Source organism: Mobula hypostoma, chromosome 6 (genome assembly GCF_963921235.1).
Source record: "Mobula hypostoma chromosome 6, sMobHyp1.1, whole genome shotgun sequence".
Taxonomy (NCBI): Eukaryota; Metazoa; Chordata; class Chondrichthyes; order Myliobatiformes; family Myliobatidae; genus Mobula; species Mobula hypostoma.
Genome location: NC_086102.1, coordinates 187,590,348 through 187,609,251, shown reverse-complemented (window position 1 = coordinate 187,609,251; position 18,904 = coordinate 187,590,348). Strand labels below are relative to the sequence as shown.

The 18,904-nt window shown below is 43.4% G+C and overlaps 1 protein-coding gene across 2 annotated transcripts in view; it reads left to right on the top strand.

Annotated features, from left to right (window-relative positions):
• The window catches only part of LOC134348689 (inactive dipeptidyl peptidase 10-like), a 927,397-nt gene that overhangs the window by 658,177 nt on the left and 250,316 nt on the right, over positions 1-18,904 (top strand). The window lies entirely within an intron of this gene.

Genomic DNA, 18,904 nt, shown 5'->3' with positions numbered 1-18,904 from the left:
ACCCCGAACATTTGTCATGTGTTTTGAGCTCCTTATTTTAATCCTGATCTGCTGTGCATTATATTGCCAATTGATGACAAAATATTGAAAATATTCTATTGGTAATGATTAATACTAATTTTTTAAAAATCTGCATTGGTATGGATTGGTAATATTTAAAGAGTACTTTTGTTGAAAATGTCAAATTGTGAAAAGAAATTTTGGAAATTTTACCTTATGAAATTTTTAAATAGTCACTTTCATGAAACTCATCTCATGTTCTCGATATTAGTTAATTAATTTATTGATTTATTTTCTTTGTGTTGGCACAGTTTGTTGTTTTTTGCACACTGGTTGCCCACCCAGTTGGTGTGGTCTTTTATTGGTTCTATTATGCTTATTGGATTTATTCAGAATGAACACAAGAAAATGAATCTCAAGGTCGTATCTAGTGACATATATGTATGTTCATAATAAATTTACTTTGAAATTTTTGACCTATTTAAGCATCAGGCAGAATTGGAAATGTTAAGTACGGGCCAAATTGAGGCAGTGGGACCCAGCCCCGAGAGCATACTGAAGTGACAGGGCCTGGGTCAAAAGCCAGGAATGGTCCAAGGTTTGGCCAGTTTAAGCACTGGGACAGACTGACAAGGTCAGAGTACTGGGGCTGGAACAGAGAGACAGGCCACTGTTCAGCTCACTGCTCTACGAGGTTTACTCGTCTCTGTGCTGAACAAAGGCTGTGGTCTGCAACTAATGGTCTCCTGATGTGGTTGTATTTGATGACCGGGTCTGTGGCTATTTTGTGAGTGTTTATGAAGTTCAGTTCTGAATGCATATTTATTTACTTACTTTTATTGTTTGCATAATTTTTTTCTACACAATGTATGTTTGACAGGATTTTTTTTAAGGTTTCCTTTGGGTTTCTTTGTTTCCTGGCTGCCTGTAAGGAGACGAATCTCGAAGTTGTATAGAGTATGCATGTCTTCATACTAAATGTACTTTGAAATCATCCTCAGACAGTGATTGTTCTTTGAAATGGCAATCCACCTGGAATTTCTGTGTTCAACTGTCTATCTATCTCTACTAGCTTCTACCAACTTAATTCTGTTTGACAAAATATATTTATATAACATTTGTTTGATATGTTGAGGAGCGGAGTGAATAGTTTATATTGGACTAATTTATTTAAACATTCAGTAAGTGCATCTTTCACATAGAGTAAGAGTAAAAATCAACTATTTTTTGAGAGTTACATCTTAGAAGTCAATTCTTGTCATGCTTGCTGTATGTCTGGAACTGTTCACAGTTTTAGGATCAAAGATGTCAGATAGAAGCTTAGATAAATTGAATTGGAGCAGGTTTTCCCCCAGGATAGTGGTTTCTAGAACCAGGGGGCATAGGATTAAGGTGAGGTTTTCAAGAATCTGAAGAAGATTTCTTTTTAAATCCATTGAATGCTTTCATTCTGAAACATTCTGCGAAGAGAAGGTGGCAGAGACATAGAGAAATATAGCACAGAATCAAGCCCTTCAGCCCATCTAGTCCATGCTGAACCATTTAAGCTGCCTACTCCCATTGATCTGCTCTGGGAGCATAGCCCTCTATACCTCTACCGTCCATGTATCTATCCAGACATCACTTAAGTGTTGAAATCAACTTTGCATGCACCACATGTATTGGCAGCTCAATCCACACTCTCACAGCCCTTTGAGTGAAGAGGTTTCCCCTCATGTTCTGCTTAAACTTTTCACCTTTCACCCTTAACCCATAACCTCTAATTGTAAGATAATTAAAAAACATTTGGGCTAACAAAACATAGCATGCTACAAACCAAAGGCTATTAAATGGGATTTCATTGTCACTGGTAACTTTGTGGATAGAGAATTGGTTGGCAGACAGGAAGCAAAGAGTGGGAATAAACGGGACCTTTTCAGAATGGCAGGCAGTGACTAGTGGGGTACCGCAAGGCTCAGTGCTGGGACCCCAGTTGTTTACAATATATATTAATGATTTAGATGAGGGAATTAAATGCAGCATCTCCAAGTTTGCGGATGACACGAAGCTGGGCGGCAGTGTTAGCTGTGAGGAGGATGCTAAGAGGATGCAGGGTGACTTGGAAAGGTTAGGTGAGTGGGCAAATTCATGGCAGATGCAATTTAATATGGATAAATGTGAGCTTATCCACTTTGGTGGTAAAAACAGGAAAACAGATTATTATCTGAATGGTGGCCAATTAGGAAAAGGGGAGGTGTAACGAGACCTGGGTGTCATTGTACACCAGTCATTGAAAGTGGGTATGCAGGTACAGCAGGCGATGAAAAAGGCGAATGGTATGCTTGCATTCATAGCAAGAGGATTCGAGTACAGGAGCAGGGAGGTTCTACTGCAGTTGTACAAGGCCTTGGTGAGACCACACCTGGAGTATTGTGTGCAGTTTTGGTCCCCTAATCTGAGGAAAGACATCCTTGCCATAGAGGGAGTACAAAGAAGGTTCACCAGATTGATTCCTGGGATGGCAGGACTTTCATATGATGAAAGACTGGATCAACTAGGCTTGTACTCTCTGGAATTTAGAAGATTAAGGGGGGATCTGATTGAAACGTATAAAATTCTAAAGGGATTGGACAGGCTGGATGCAGGAAGATCGTTCCCGCTGTTTGGGAAGTCCAGAATGAGGGGTCACAGTTTGAGGATACAGGGGAAGCCTTTTAGGACCGAGATTAGGAAAAATTTCTTCACACAGAGAGTGGTGAATCTGTGGAATTCTCTGCCACAGGAAACTGTTGAGGCCAGTTCATTGGCTATATTTAAGAGGGAGTTAGATATGGCCCTTGTGGCTAAAGGGATCAGGGGGTATGGAGAGAAGGCAAGTACAGGGTTCTGAGTTGGATGATCAGCCATGGTGGTACTGAATGGCGGTGCAGGCTCGAAGGGCCGAATGTTTCTATGTTTCTAATAGTGTGTCACTAACTAAAGTCTCTCCAAAGTTTTGCCAATGCGGAGCACACGGAGAGACAGCATACTCGACCACTTCCATTCTCCCTTCTGCAATGCTTACATAGCACCTCTTCAACCTCCATGTGGAAAATCAGATCACTCCCCCATCTTGCTGCTGCCAAGATAAAGGCAGAAGCTGAAACAAGAGGCTGCCATCGTTAAAACAGTCCACTGGTCTGACCAATCAGCCTCCATGCTACAGGACTCATATGACAACATCAACTGGAATGTCTACTACGATGAGGATGTCTCTGAGTTCATGGAAGGGGTCACAAGTTTCATCTGGAAGTGCATCAAGAATGTTGCCCCCAGAAATCATGTCAGGGTCTATCCCAGAAACCCTGGATCAACAGTTCCGTGTGAGCAGCGCTACACCTATGTCAGGATGCTGTTCATTGACTACAGCTCAGTATTTCTATCATTCCCACAACCCTGATTGAGAAGTTGCAGAACCTGGGCCTATGACCTTCCTCTGCAATTGGATCCTTGAGTTCCTAACTGGAAGACCACAATCTGTGCATATTGGCGATAACATATCCTCCTCACTGACGATCAACACTGGTGCACCTGAGGGATGTGTGCTTAGCCCACTGCTCTACTCTCTATCTACACAGGACTGTGTGGCTAGGCATAGCTCAAATACCATCTATAAATTTGCTGACGACACAACCATTGTTGGTGGAATCTCAGGTGGTGACAAGGGGGCGTACAGGAGTGAGATATGCCAACTAGTGGAGTGGTGCCACAGCAACAACCTGGCACTCAACGTCAGTAAGACGAAAGAGCTGATTGTGGACTTTAGGAAGGGTAAGACGAAGGAACACATATCAATCCTCATAGAGGGATCAGAAGTGGAGAGAGTGAGCAGCTTCAAGTTCCTGGATGTCAAGATCTCTGAGGATCTAACCTGGTCCCAACATATCAATGTAGTTGTAAAGAAGGCAAGACAGCAGCTATACTTTATTGGGAGCTTGAAGAGATTTGACATGTCAACAAATGCACTCAAAAACTTCTATAGTTGTACTGTGGAGAGCATTCTGACAGGCTGTATCACTGTCTGGTATGGAGGGGCTGCTGCACAGGACTGAAAGAAGCTGCAGAAGGTTGTAAATCTAGTCAGCTCCATCTCGGGCACGAGCCTACAAAGTACCTAGGACATCTTTAGGGAGTGGTGTCTCAGAAAGGCAGCATCCATTATTAAGGACCTCCAGCACCCAGGGCATGCCCTTTTCTCACTGTTACCATCAGGGAGGAGGTACAGAAGCCTGAAGGCACGCACTCAGTGATTCAGGAACAGCTTCTTCCCCTGGGCCATCTGATTCCTAGATGGACTTTGAATCTTTGGACACTACCTCACTTTTTTTTAATACACAGTATTTCTGTTTTTGCATGTTTAAAAACATCTATTCAATATATGTAGTTGATTTACTTGTTTATTATTATTATTTTTATTTTATTTATTTATTTTCTCTGATGGACTATGAACTGCTGCTGCTAAGTTAACAAATTTCATGTCACATGCCAGTGATAATAAACCTGATTTTAAACCTAATTCTAAACCTAAGCTTATCATGAGACACAGAGCTTACGTTGCCGATGACCAACAGGAACTCAAGAAGTGCAGGTATGACCTGTGCAAAGTCATCAAAGCAGTGAAATGACAATACAGGGACAAGATCCAGACACAACTCTCCACCAACAACACACGCAGCTTATGGCAAGGTCTGCACACCATTGCAGACTTCAAAGCTAAGTACAGTTTCCAACATCGCTGCCTCTCTCCCAGATGAGCTAAATCTTCTTTACCCTCGTTCAATGTCGTCAATACTGCGTCCCTGACGAGAGCCGCTGATGTGACCAGCAGCTTGGTCATCTCTGTGGATGAAGTACACAGGTATTTCCAATGAATGGACAATCTGAAGGCTTCAGGACAGGACGGCATCCCAGAGCGGGTACTCAGGATGTGCGCAGCACAACTGGCAGGTGTGTTTACTGACATTTTTAATCTCTCCCTCTCCCAGTGTAGAGTGCCCCCCTGTTTCAAAACATCCACCATTGTTCCTGTACCTAAAACGACCAAGGTTACATGTCTGAATGACTGGCATCCTGTCGCACTCACCTCAATAATAAGCAAATGCTTTGAGAGGCTGGTCAAGGATTACATCTGCAGCTTGCTACCACCCATACTAGACCCCTACAATTCACCTACCGACACAACTGATCGACAGATGATGCAATAGCCACTGCTCTACATACTGTCCTTACTCATCTGGAGAAGAAGGATGCTTACGTGGGAATGCTGTTCTTGGACTACAGTTCAGCATTCAATGTCATAATTCCTTCCAAGGTTAAAAAGAAGCTCAGATCAGAGACCTCGGCCTTCACTCTGCCTTGTGTAGGTGGATCCTGGACTTCCTGTCAGATCACCAGCAGGTGGCAAGAGTGGGCTCCCTCACCTCCACCCCTCTGACTCTCAACACAGGTGCCACTCAGGGCTGTGTACTAAGCCTCCTCCTCTACTCTCCATTTACCTATGACTGTGTCGCCACCCACAGCTCCAATCTGCTAATTAAATTTGCTGATGACACTACACTGATTGGCTTCTTCTCAAATAGTAATGAGGCAGCCTACAGAGAAGAAGTCATCACCCTGACACAGTGGTGTCAAGAAAACAACCTCTCCTTCAACGTCGCAAAAATAAAGGAACTGGTTGTGGATTATAGGAAGAATGGAGACTGGCTAACTCCTGCTGACATCAACGGATCTGGGGTTGAGAAGGTAAACAGCTTCCAGTTCTTTGACATCCACATCACCGAGGATGTCACATGATCTGCACACACCAGCTGTGTGGGGAGAAAGGCATCGTAGCGCCTCTTTCACGTCAGACTATTGAAGAGGTTTGGTCTGGGCCCACAGATCCTAAGAACTTTCTACAGGGGCAGAATTGACAGCATCCTGACTGGCTGCATCACTGTCTGGTATGGGAACTGTACTTCCCTTAATCGCAGGATTCTGCTGAGAGTGGTAAGGACAGCCCAGCGCATCTGTAGTTGTGAACTTCCCACTATTCAGGACATTTACAAAGACAGATATGTAAAAAGGTCCCAAAGGATCATTGTGGACCAGAGTCACCCACCACAAACTGTTCCAGCTGCTACCATCTGGGAAATGGTACTGCAGCATAAACGCCAGGACCAACAGGATCTGGGACAGCTTCTTCCACCAGGCCATCAGACTGATTAACTCACGCTGATGCAACTGTATTTCTATGTTATACTGACTGTCCTATTGTATGTACTATTTATTATAAATTACTATAAATTGCACATTGTACATTTGGACGGAGATGTAACGTAAAGATTTTTACTCCTCATGTATATGAAGGATGTAAGAAATAAAGTCAATTCAGTTCAATACATCATTGAAGTCAGCAAATGATTGTTGATATGAATGTAGTTGACTGAAAGGCCTATTTCTGAATCAGCCCATGACAATAATTTTGACATTCTTGTAAAAGTAGACCAAGGTGACTTTTACTTGCTTTTAATAATTTTCTACTGTTCTCCATGCAGACTTAATCATCAGCTAATGAAATCAGCTAATCTTAATCACGAGTTAATGAAATGCAAATATTTGAAACATTGGCCTAACAAAATATAACTATCAATAGGGTTGTATAACCCCATAAACTGAAAACAGAACCTCCAGGGTAGAAATCTCTGGATTGCTACCTGTGCCATTGCCAGTGAGGGTAACAACAGGGTGATTTGGCAGATAAATGTGTGGCTGAGGAACTGATACAGGGGGCAGGGTTTCAGATTTATGGATAATTGGGATCTCTTCAGGGTAAGGTATGATCTGTACAAAAGGGAAGGCTTACACCTGAACCCGAGGGAGTCCATTATCCTTACTAGCAGGTTGACTAGAGTTGTTCAGAAGTGTTTAAACTAATTTGGCAGGGAGGTGGAACCAGAGTGATAGTGTTGAGGATGAAGTAGTTGCTTTACAAATGGAGGCCATGTATAGTGAGACTCCTAGCAAGGAGAGACTGATAATAGGGCAAAATTGCAGTCAACAGGAGAGTTACAATGTAAAAGACAGACAAAACACACACCAAACGCTGGAGGAACTCAGCAAGTCAGGTAGCATCTATAGAAGGGCACAAACAGTTGATGTTTCAGGCCGAGATACTTCCCAAGTCAGATTGGTAGGGGGTAGCCTTAAGATGAATTCACAGTGAATGGCTTCTTTGGAACCAATCAGTGTGCAGGCGATTTTAGAAATACTATTATGTAATGAAGCGGGACTAATTAATAATCTTATGGTAAAGAACCCCTGGTAGAAAGTGAACATTGCAAATTCAGTTTGTGTGTGAGGTACTTGTGAATGAAATTAGTAATTGAAACATCCAGTTAATTGAGGTGGGACTGAGTTGGCTAAAGTGGAACAGAGAAAATACAGGGGAAGACAGTAAGTCGACATCTGAAGATATTTAAGCATATATTTCATAATCCTTGGTGTTAGGTATGTTCTAATGAGAAAGAAACTCTGAATGATAAGGATACACCAACCATGGCTAACTAAGAAAGTTAAAATAGTATCAAACTGAAGCAAAGGAACAAAATTATGAAGGATAATGCCAGACAAAAGACCATAAGGCTACTACTACTACGTCAACTCAGGCCTAGGGGGCCGGCGTCGGGCACGATGAGACTCTCCACTTCTCCCTCTCCCTCATCAGTGTGTTCAGTTCATCTACATTAACCGCGCCGCTTTCTTCTAGGAGCGTGTTGGGAGTCTTGGGAGGGCGCCCAGGGTTCATCCTCCCGTGCTTGGGCTCCCATATGATGACTAGGCTGGCAGGTAGCTCGGGGTGGCGTAGACAGTGCCCCGCTAGTTGCTGTCTTCTCACCTCGATTTTAGTGGTCAGCATCAGTAGGTGATTATAGAGCTTGACTTTCGTCATGTGCTGTTGCCAACTCACATCGAGAGCCATCCGGAGCATTCGTGTATAGCAACCATCTAGAGACTTTCACATAGTCTTGGTGAGTGTCCACGTCTCGCATCCGTACGTGAGAATGGACTCTATGATTGCTATGAAAATCCTCTTTTTAAGCCCTCTGGTCAGGTTCGACTTCCAGGTTTCCTTCATGTCGTTCATAGGCCTCCACGCCAGCGCCTTCCGTATCTTTATGTCCTTCTCCAAACTCATCATGCTTGACCAGAGGTACTTCTAGTCAAAGACTTCCTTAATGGTATCATTCTTTACGGTCTTGAGAGTACCCTTGTCGCAGTTAAACACCATGTACTCTGTCTTTTCAGCGTTTAGGTGAAGTCCAACTTTACTGCACTCAATTTCCACTTTTGTCAGTAGCTGCTGTGCTTCCTCCATCTGGTCAGAGAGCAGGACTATGTCATCTGCAAAATCGAGATCTGTGAGTGTAACTGGTCTGACCCTTTTGGTTTGTCCTGGTTTTATGGTAAAACCAAGCTTGTCATGATCTTTGGTAGCTTGATACAGAGCGTAATCAAGGACGATTATAAAGATGTAGGGTGCCAGAGAGTCTCCTTGCAGCACACCAGCTCTCGAACACTGCTGTTTCTCCGTCTGGTGATACAACTTTTGCCATGGTTTTGGTATAGCTGGACTCTATTGCTCTCAGTAGACGGTCTGGCACTCCGTAAGCTTTCAGGACCTTCAGCATTTTACCTTGGTGAATGGAATGAAAAGCTTTGCGAAAATCGATGTAAGTAAGTACGGCTGGTAGGTGGTTGTTCTTGACTTCCTCGATGATTCTACGGAGAGCAAGTATTTGCATTACTGTTGTGAGCTTCTGCCGAAAACCATTCTGATTTTCGGTGGTGGGAAAGATGCTGGAGTCAATTATAAAAGATGAAATTACGACACATCTGGATAGCAGTAACAGGATCGGTTCGAGTCAGCATGGATTTACGAAGGGGAAATCGTGCTTGACTAATCTTCTGGAATTTTTTGAGGATGTAACTATGAAAATGGACAAGGGAGAGCCTGTGGATGTAGTGTACCTGGACTTTCAGAAAGCCTTTGATAAAGTCCCACATAGGAGATTAGTGGGCAAAATTGGGGCACATGGTATTGGGGACAGAGTACTGACATGGATTGAAAATTGGCTGGCTGACAGAAAACAAAGAGTAGTGATTAACGGGTCCCTTTCGGAATGGCAGGCGGTGACCAGTGAGGTACCGCAGGGTTCAGTGCTGGGACCGCAGCTGGTTACAATCGATATTAATGATTTGGATGAGGGAATTAAAAGTAACATTAGCAAATTTGCCGATGACACAAAGCTGGGTGGCAGTGTGAAATGTGAGGAGGATGTTATGAGAATGCAGGGTGACTTGGACAGGCTGAGTGAGTGGGCAGATGCATGGCAGATGCAGTTCAATGTGGATAAATGTGAGGTTATCCACTCTGGTGGGAAGAACAGGAAGGCAGATATTATCTAAATGGAGTCAAGTTAGGAAAAGGGGAAGTACAACGAGATCTAGGTGTTCTTGTACATCAGTCACTGAAAGCAAGCATGCAAGTACAGCAGGCAGTGAAGAAAGCTAATGGCATGCTGGCCTTCATAACAAGGGGAATTGAGTATAAGAGCAAAGAGGTCCTTCTGCAGCTGTACAGGGCCCTGGTGAGACCACACATGGAGTACTGTGTGCAGTTTTGGTCTCCAAATTTGAGGAAGGACATTCTTGCTATTGAGGGAGTGCAGCGTAGGTTCACAAGGTTAATTCCCGGGATGGCGGGGCTGTCATATGTCGAAAGATTGGAGCGACTGGGCTTATATACTCTGGAATTTAGAAGGCTGAGAGGGGATCTTATTGAAACATATAAGATTATTAAGGGATTGGACACGCTGGAGGCAGGAAGCATGTTCCCACTGATGGGTGAGTCCAGAACCAGAGAATTAAGAATAAGGGGTAGGCCATTTAGAACGGAGTGGAGGAAAAACCTCTTCACCCAGAGAGTGGTGGATATATGGAATGCTCTGCCCCAGAAGGCTGTGGAGGCCAAATCTCTGGATGCTTTCAAGAAAGAGATGGATAGAGCTCTTAAAGATAGCGGAATCAAAGGTTATGGGGATAAGGCAGAAACTGGATACTGATTGTGGATGATCAGCTATAATCACAGTGAATGGCGGTGCTGGCTCGAAGGGCCGAATGGCCTACTCCTGCACCTATTGTCTATTGTGATTGAATCTTAGCTTAGGGTCAATGGCAGTGTAAATCCTGTTCAAGATCATCCGATTGTATAGCTTTGCTAAGATGCAGGTCAAGCTGATACCGCAGTAGTTATCTGTCTTCGTGGGGGATCCGGACCTGGGGACTGGGATAATGTTTGAGAGTGACCACTGTTCTAGTTTGTTGCCTTTCATCAGTGCCATATTACATATATCCAGCAAGATGTCGTCCAGGTCGCAGTTCTTCAGACAATTCAGTTTTTCAGTTCTGACCACAGAGTAGTGTCAATGCATGTGAGACTGAGCCTGCGGTACCCCAAAGCCACAGGTCCCAAAGAGAAGGTAGACTGGAAGGCATTCTCCTCACAACCTATTCTTCAAGCCCAGTACACAGTGGAGGTGAGAAATCGCTTCGGCCCACTGGAAAGGGAGGAGGAAGAGACTGCCACCGACGGCTATCAACGGCGCATAGACGCACACACAGATGCAACAAAGAATTTGCCTACTGTGAAGCGAATCAAGAAGAGCCAGATTTCGAAACATCCTGACGTCTTCACAGCAAGAAGTGTGGTCAAGGCTTGTCATGCCGAACTTAGAAGGAGCGAAACAGAAGAGCTAAGAGACAAGTTCAAGACAGCAAAGAAGAATCTCTTTGCCACCTACGACTAACTGAAGGAAGAGGAACTAGCTGAGAGGATTAGAGAGATAGAGGCTGCTAATGAAGACATGCAGCATGGAGAAGAATGGCGTCTAGTCAATGAGATCAGTAGACAGAAGAAGTCCCCATCAGGTCAGATAAGTGGTAAAACAACAGAGGACCATGTCCAGACCTGGTTTACCCACTTTAAGAACCTGCTGGGAAGCCCTCCAATGATCACAGAAGAAGAAGAGGACATACACATGATACTAACACAAGTCGACATCAGTGACGGCCCATTCACCATTGAGGAGCTGAAGAAGGCCAAATATGCACTTGAACAGGGCAGGAGCGCTGGACCAGATGGGATACCACCAGATGTCCTGAAGACCATAAGGCATAGGAGAAGAATTGGGCCATTCAGCCCATCAAGTTGGCTCTGCCATTTCATCATGCCTTCTCCCCATAACTTTCCACACCCAACAATCAGGAACCTAGCAACTTCTTCAAATTTCATCATCACCATCACTATCAGGTGCCATGCCCAGTTTGAGCTTTGACTGCCATGGCCCACACACTCCTGTTTTGGGTCAAGTGAATCAACTCATTGGTATTCATTTCCAGTGCTGTGGCTGGTGTCTCCATCATCATTTGTCTTTGTCTTCCTCTTGCTTTCTTCCCTTCAATCTTTCCCATAATTACTGTACATTCTAACTCCTCTTTCCTAATCACATGTCCAATGAAGTTACATTGCCTTTTCATGATCTCGTACATTATTTCTCTTTTTGTGCTTGCTCTGTTCATGACATCCTCATTAGATATTCATTTCGTCCATGATATTCTTTGCATCCTCCTCAAAAACCACATCTCCATTGCTTCAATTTGTTTCCTCATGTAACTAGATATTGTCCAACATTCTGAGCCATATGACTTAACTGGATATTTCAGTACTCTGAGGCCTAGTTTAGTATTCGTCAGTATACTCTTCATCCTCGTAAAGGTGTCTTTTGCCATCCCTGTTCTTCTTTTGATGTCCATGTGGCACCTGCCATCTGATGTCACCCAGCTTCCTAAGTAGCAAAAGTTCTGTACTTATTTTATGTCTTCCCCATTTATTCTCATCCTGCAGATAGGATTCTCCTTCTTTTTGGATATCAGCATACATTCTGTCTTTTTGCAAATGATAGATAGACCCATTTTTGCACTTTCTTCAACAATTATATCTATTAAGTTTTGTAGTTCTTCCTCTGTACTTGCAATTAACACAGTGTCATCCGCACATCTGAAATGATTGATGTTTTCACCACCAACTTTGATTCCCAAGATGTCTCTTATTTTTTGTAATATTGTTTCATTGTACACATTAAATAAATCAGGGCAGAAAACACACCCTTGTCTAATGCCTCTCTTGATTTTCGTAAACTGACTCACTTCTCCATCTATTCTTACAGCGGCAGTTTGTTCCCAGTACAGATTTCTGATTAGGCAGAGGTCTTTCGAATCTAAATCTGGAGTTTCCTGTAATATTTCAAATAACTTGTTGTGCTTCACTTTATCAAATGCTTTTGTGTAGTTGATAAAACAAACAAATCTTTTTGTTTTTAAACGCAAACAACAGGAATTCTGCAGATGCTGGAAATTCAAGCAACATACATCAAAGTTGCTGGTGAACGCAGCAGGCCAAGCAGCATCTATAGGAAGAGGTGCAGTCGACGTTTCAGGCCGAGACCCTTCGTCAGGACTAACGAAGTCTTCTTAAGACCCTTAGTCCTGACGAAGGGTCTCGGCCTGAAACGTCGACTGCACCTCTTCCTATAGATGCTGCTTGGCCTGCTGCGTTCACCAGCAACTTTGATAAATCTTTTTGTTTAGCTTGAATAGCTCACTTGAATAGCTCGTTCTGATAGTATCCTTAACATCAATATTGCATTTCTTGTACCTTTGTCTTTCACAAAACCACATTGTTCTTTACCTATTTCAGCTTGTATCTTACTTTTAGCTCTTGTCTTCAAATATACCCAATGATTTAGCTTCCACAGCCATCTGTGTCAATGAATTCCACAGATTCATAACTCTTTGGCTAGGGAAATTCTTCCTCATGTCTGTTCTAAATGGATGTTCCTCTATTCGGAGGCTGTGCCCTCTGGTTCTATAGGAAACATCCTCTCCACATCCACTCTATCAAGGCCCTTCAATATTCAATAGGTTTCAATGAGATCCCCTGTAATTCTTCTGTGGGGTACTGCAAGGCTCAGTGCTGGGACCCCAGTTGTTTACAATATATATGAATGACTTAGATGAGGGAATTAAATGCAGCATCTCCAAGTTTGCGGATGACACGAAGCTGGGCGGCAGCGTTAGCTGTGAGGAGGATGCTAAGAGGAAGCTGGTGACTTGGATAGGTTAGGTGAGTGGGCAAATTCATGGCAGATGCAATTTAATGTGGATAAATGTGAAGTTATCCACTTTGGTGGCAAAAACAGGAAAACAGATTATTATCTGAATGGTGGCCGATTAGGAAAAGGGGAGGTGCTACAAGACCTAGGTGTCATTATACACCAGTCATTGAAAGTGGGCATGCAGGTACAGCAGGCAGTGAAAAAGGCGAATGGTATGCTGGCATTCATAGCAAGAGGATTCGAGTACAGGAGCAGGGAGGTACTACTGCAGTTGTACAAGGCCTTGGTGAGACCCCGCTTGGAGTATTGTGTGCAGTTTTGGTCCCCTAATCTGAGGAAAGACATTCTTGCCATAGAGGGAGTACAAAGAAGGTTCACCAGATTGATTCCTGGGATGGCAGGTCTTTCATATGATGAAAGACTGGATCAACTAGGCTTATCCGCTGGAATTTAGAAGATTGACGGGGGATCTTATTGAAATGTATAAAATCCTAAAGGGATTGGACAGGCTAGATGCAGGAAGATTGTTCCCGATGTTGGGGAAGTCCAGAACGAGGGGTCACAGTTTGAGGATAAAGGGGAAGCCTTTTAGGACTGAGGTGAGGAAAAACTTCTTCACACAGAGAGTGGTGAATCTGTGGAATTCTCTGCCACAGGAAACAGTTGAGGCCAGTTCATTGGCTATATTTAAGAGCGAGTTAGATATGGTCCTTGTGGTTAAAGGGATCAGGGGGTATGGAGGGAAGGCTGGTACAGGGTCTGAGTTGGATGATCAGCCCTGATCATACTGAATGGCAGTGCAGGCTCGAAGGGCCGAATGGCCTACTCCTGCACCTATTTTCTATGTTTCTATGTTTTTAAACTCAAGTGGGTACAGGCCAATTAAACATTCCTTATACGTTAATATGTTCATACCTGGAATTATTCTCTCTGATTTCTCTCCAATGTTAGCACATCCTTTCTCAGATACAGGGCCCCATACTGCTCACAATACTCCAGATGAGGTTTGACCACTGCCTTATAAAACCTCAGTATTACATCCTTGCTTTTAAATTATTGTTCTCTCAAAATTAAAGCTCACATTGCATTTGCCTTCCTCACCACACACTCAACCTCTAAGTTAACTATCAAGGAATCCTCCATGAGGCCTCCCAAGTCCAATGGCACTTCTGATTTTAGAATTTTCTCCCCTTTTAGGAAATAGTTTACACCTTTACTCCTTCTACCGAAGTGCATGACCATCCTACATTATATTCCATCTGTCACTTCTTTGCCCTTCTTTGTCTTCTGGGGCGCCATCAAGAATGAAACTTGTGCAAGCGGCTCTGATGAGACCATCAGATATTCCAATTTCATCCTGCTACAGCTGAGAATCAAAACTACATCTAAGGTCTGTACAGTTAGTCACATCAATTGAAAAATTAATCGCTACTTAAAATTGACGGAGCTAGAACAGAGTCTGTTTGCTGGCATGGTTCCCTTTTAAGACAGCAGAAGAGCAGAAGGGACAATGCCACTCTGATTTAAAAGTTCATCTAACAAACCATGGCATTCAGCTACCAATACTAACTATCTTGCTGGCAAATGTACAGTCTCTGGTAATTAAACCCGAGGATCTCAGAGCTAGATAGCTGTACCAGAGGGACGTTAAAAGCTGTTGCGTCACGGAATCTGGTTAAACTCTGTCCATTCCACGCGCAGTGATGCAGATTGATGGATTCACAGTACACCACCAAGACAGGACTGCTGAGTCTTTCAAAGGCTGAGTAAGTGGAGTATACTTCATGATCATCTCCTTGTGGTGTATAAAGGTGGCGGTTCTTTCCCAGTCATGTTCAACTGACGTGGAACATCTTACAATCAATTGTTGCCCATTGTATCTGCTGCAGGAGATTTCACCTGATCATCTTGGTAGCAGATATACATCCCACCTCAGACCCGTGTCAAACAGGCTCCAGATGAGCTGAGCAATGTAATCAACAGGCATGAAATGCTGCTACATGCTACCTTCCCCATCATTCTGTGGATTTTAACCAGGCCAGCTTGAAAAAGTTTCTCAATAAAATATTACCAACAAATCACTTGTAGTATCAGAAGAACCAACGCACTGTAATACCAGCACAAGGAGCACTTACCATGCTATCCACGCCCACAATTCAAAGCATCTGATCACCTGGCTGTACCTCTACTCCCTGAGTATAGGCAGAGACTGAAAACTGCAGCACTAGTAGTGAGGACTAGGAAGGTGTGGACAAGGAAAGCACAGGAGCGCTTACAGGACTTATTTGAATCAGTAGACTGGATTATATTCAAGGATTCGTCTTTGCATCTGAATGAGTACACCACAACGGTCACTGATTTCATTAAAACCTGTGCGGATGAATGTGTGCCTATGAAATTTTACTGTTCATACCCATATCAAAAGCAATGGATGAACCAGGAGACTTGTAGTCTGCTGCGGGCTAGATCCGTGGCATTCAAGTGTCTGGCGACCCAGGCTGGTACAAGAAAACTAGGTATGACTTACAGAGGACTATCTCAAGAGCAAAGGGACAATTCTGAACGAGTTTGGAGGCAGAATCGGATGCACATCAACTCTGGCAGGGTTTGCAGGCATTACTTTCTACAGAGCAAAACCTAACATCATTAATAGCAGTGATGCTTCGCTACCAGACAAGCTCAACAACATTTATCCCAACTATGAAAGGGATCCCTGTAGCATCCAATGACTGTGTTCTCTGTCTCGGGGGTCAATGTCAGGCTGTCTTTCAAGAGGATAAACCCTTGCACGATGACAGGCCTACCTGGAGTATCTGGGAACCTGAAACCTGTGCCAACCAACTGGAGTGCGTGTTGAAAGACATTTTCAGTCTCTCATTGCTACATTCAGAAGTTCCCACCTGCTTTGAAAGGGCAACAGTTATATCAGAGCCCAAGAGCAGGGTGAGCTGCCTCAATGACTATCGTCCAGTAGCACTCACATCTGTGGTGTTAAAATCCTTTGAGAGGATGGTTATGGCTACAATTAACTCCTGTCTCAGCAAGGACCTGGGCCCACTGCGATTCGCCTATTGCCACAATAGATTGCCACAGAGGATGCATCTCCTTGGCTCTTCATGCAGCCTTTGATCACCTGGATAATACTAATGCCCATGCAAGAACACCATTTATTAATTACAGTAATGTTTATTGATTACAGCTCAGCTTCAACAAATTCCACGACATATGCCGGTGACATTAAACTTGGTTCTGATTCTGATTCTACCAGTCTGTCTAAGAGCCTCTGCAGACTCCCTGTTCCCTCAACTCTACCTGCTACTTCACCTAACTTCATATCATCTGCAAACTTTGCCGTAAAGCCAGCAATTCCATTGTCCAAATCATTGATATATAATATGAAAAGAAGCAGTCCCAACACTGAAACACCACTAGTCACCACCAGCCAACCAGAAAAGGCTCTATTTATTCCCACTCTTTGTTCCTGCCAGTCAGCCAATCTTCTATCCTGCTAGTATCTTTCTGTAATAGCACGGGATCCTCTCTTGCTTAACAACAGCCTTCTGAAAATCCAAGTACACAACATCCACTGATTCTACTTTGTCTATCCTACAGGTTATTTCCTCAAAGGATTCCAACTGATTTGTCAGGCAAGATTTCCCCTTAAGGAAACTATGCTGACTTTGAACTATTTTATCATGTGCCTCCAAGTACCCCGAAATCTCATCCTTAATAATGGTCTCCAATATCTTCCCAACCTCAGGCTAACAGGTTATAATTTCCGTTCTTATGCCTCCCTCCCTTCCTAAAGTGTGAGTGATATTTGCAAATTTCACATGTGCCGGTGCTATTAAACCTGATTCTGAGAGTGAGCATTTCAGAATTTATTGATTTTTGAAAGATTACTACTAATGCCTCCACAATCTCGTCAGCTACCCCTTTCAGTATCGTGAGGTGTAGTCCATCTCACCCAAACCCCGATCAGGGTCACGTGAGGCCACGGGAGCAGGTGGTGGATGGTCATATGAGCAGCTGGTGCATATCACAAGTCCTGGATATGTGACCACTGATGCCAGGCAGACAATCTCTGAAGAGTATTGATAATGGCTGGTGTCACCCATCTTATAAAGACTCTGCTCAGAAGGCAATGGCAAAAAAGCATCTGTAGAAAAGTTGCCAAGAACAATCATGGTCGTGGAAAGATCACAATCGCCCACTTCATATGGCACAGCACATGATGATGGTCATCTACTGCATCTGGTGCTCCCAGTGTCGATTGTACATTAGTGAGACACAACGTAGTTTGGGAGACCGCTTTGCTGTGTACCTGTGTTCCATCTCCCAAAAAAAGTGGGATCTTCTGGTGACCACCCATTTTAATTCTACTTCCCATTCCCATTCTGACGTGTCATTCCGTGGCCTCCTCTACACCGTGATGGAAAAGCAATACCTTATATTCCATCTGGGTAGCCTCCAACCTGATGGCTTGAACATCGATTCCTAGAACTTCTGGTAATTGCACCCTCTCACTTTCACCATTTCCTATTTCCATTTCCTCTCTCACCTTATCTCCTTACCTGCTCATCACCTCCTTCTGGTGTTCCTCCCCCTTCCCTTTCTTCCACGGCCTTCTGTCCTTTCCTTTCAGAATCCCCCTTTCTCCAGCCCTTTCTCTCTATCACCGATCAATTTCCCAGCTCTTTAGTTCACTCCTGCACCTCTCCCGGTTTCATCTATCACCTGCTCCCTTGAACTTCTTCCTCCCCTCCCCCCATCTTCTTACACTAATTTCTCATCTTTTTTCTCCAGTCCTGATGAAGGGTCTCGGCCCAAAATGTCAACTGTTTACTTTTTTCGATAGATGCTGCCTGACCTGCTGAGCTCCCCCAGCATTTTGTGAGCGTTACATGATGATGATGTATTTAAAAGGGGAACACCCTCAAGGGGTGGATTTTTCTTGTATTTTTTTCTTATGCCCACCCATTCCTTTGAGGCAAAATGGTGAATTTCATCTGCTCATAGGAGCCATTGCTTAAACTTAATTGTTTATTTTGTAGCAGCTGCTAATAAAAGTGTCCATTATTTTAATTCTGTCCTTTTTAAGTTAATCTGTGATTTATCTTTTTTTATTAATTTTATCAGCATATGCTGTTCATATCAAAAGGTTTAGCAGCCATTTATTTTAAGTAAAAGTTAAGACCATTAATTGAGTTCCTGAGAGAATAAGTCTATAAGCAAGGCAGCACAATTACAGACGCTGATGTTTCTAATAGAAACTATTTCAGATTTTGATGACTGACATATAGATCAGGTTGTGTGCAAGCAATCATTATTGTCTTGAAATCAATAAACTGTAAGACCTTTCTTTCTCTCAACATAATACAGTTGCGACTATTACTGAACACCAGCAGAAGCTCTTTTTAAGAACATACATCTCACATGTAGAATGGTCAGGCAAACATTCAGAAGCTAGACCATGGAGAGTGAATGATTTTGTAGCCCCTCTGGCCAGCCTCAGGGTCACTCGGCTCACTGTTGTCTAGGGAAACAGCCCTCGGCCCCGCCAAACTGGGTAATAAGTTTGTGTGGATGCTGTGTGATGTACCCCACCCCGCCCAAATAACAGACAATACACCAGATACGATTAAATGTTTTACAGTTTATAGATATTACTG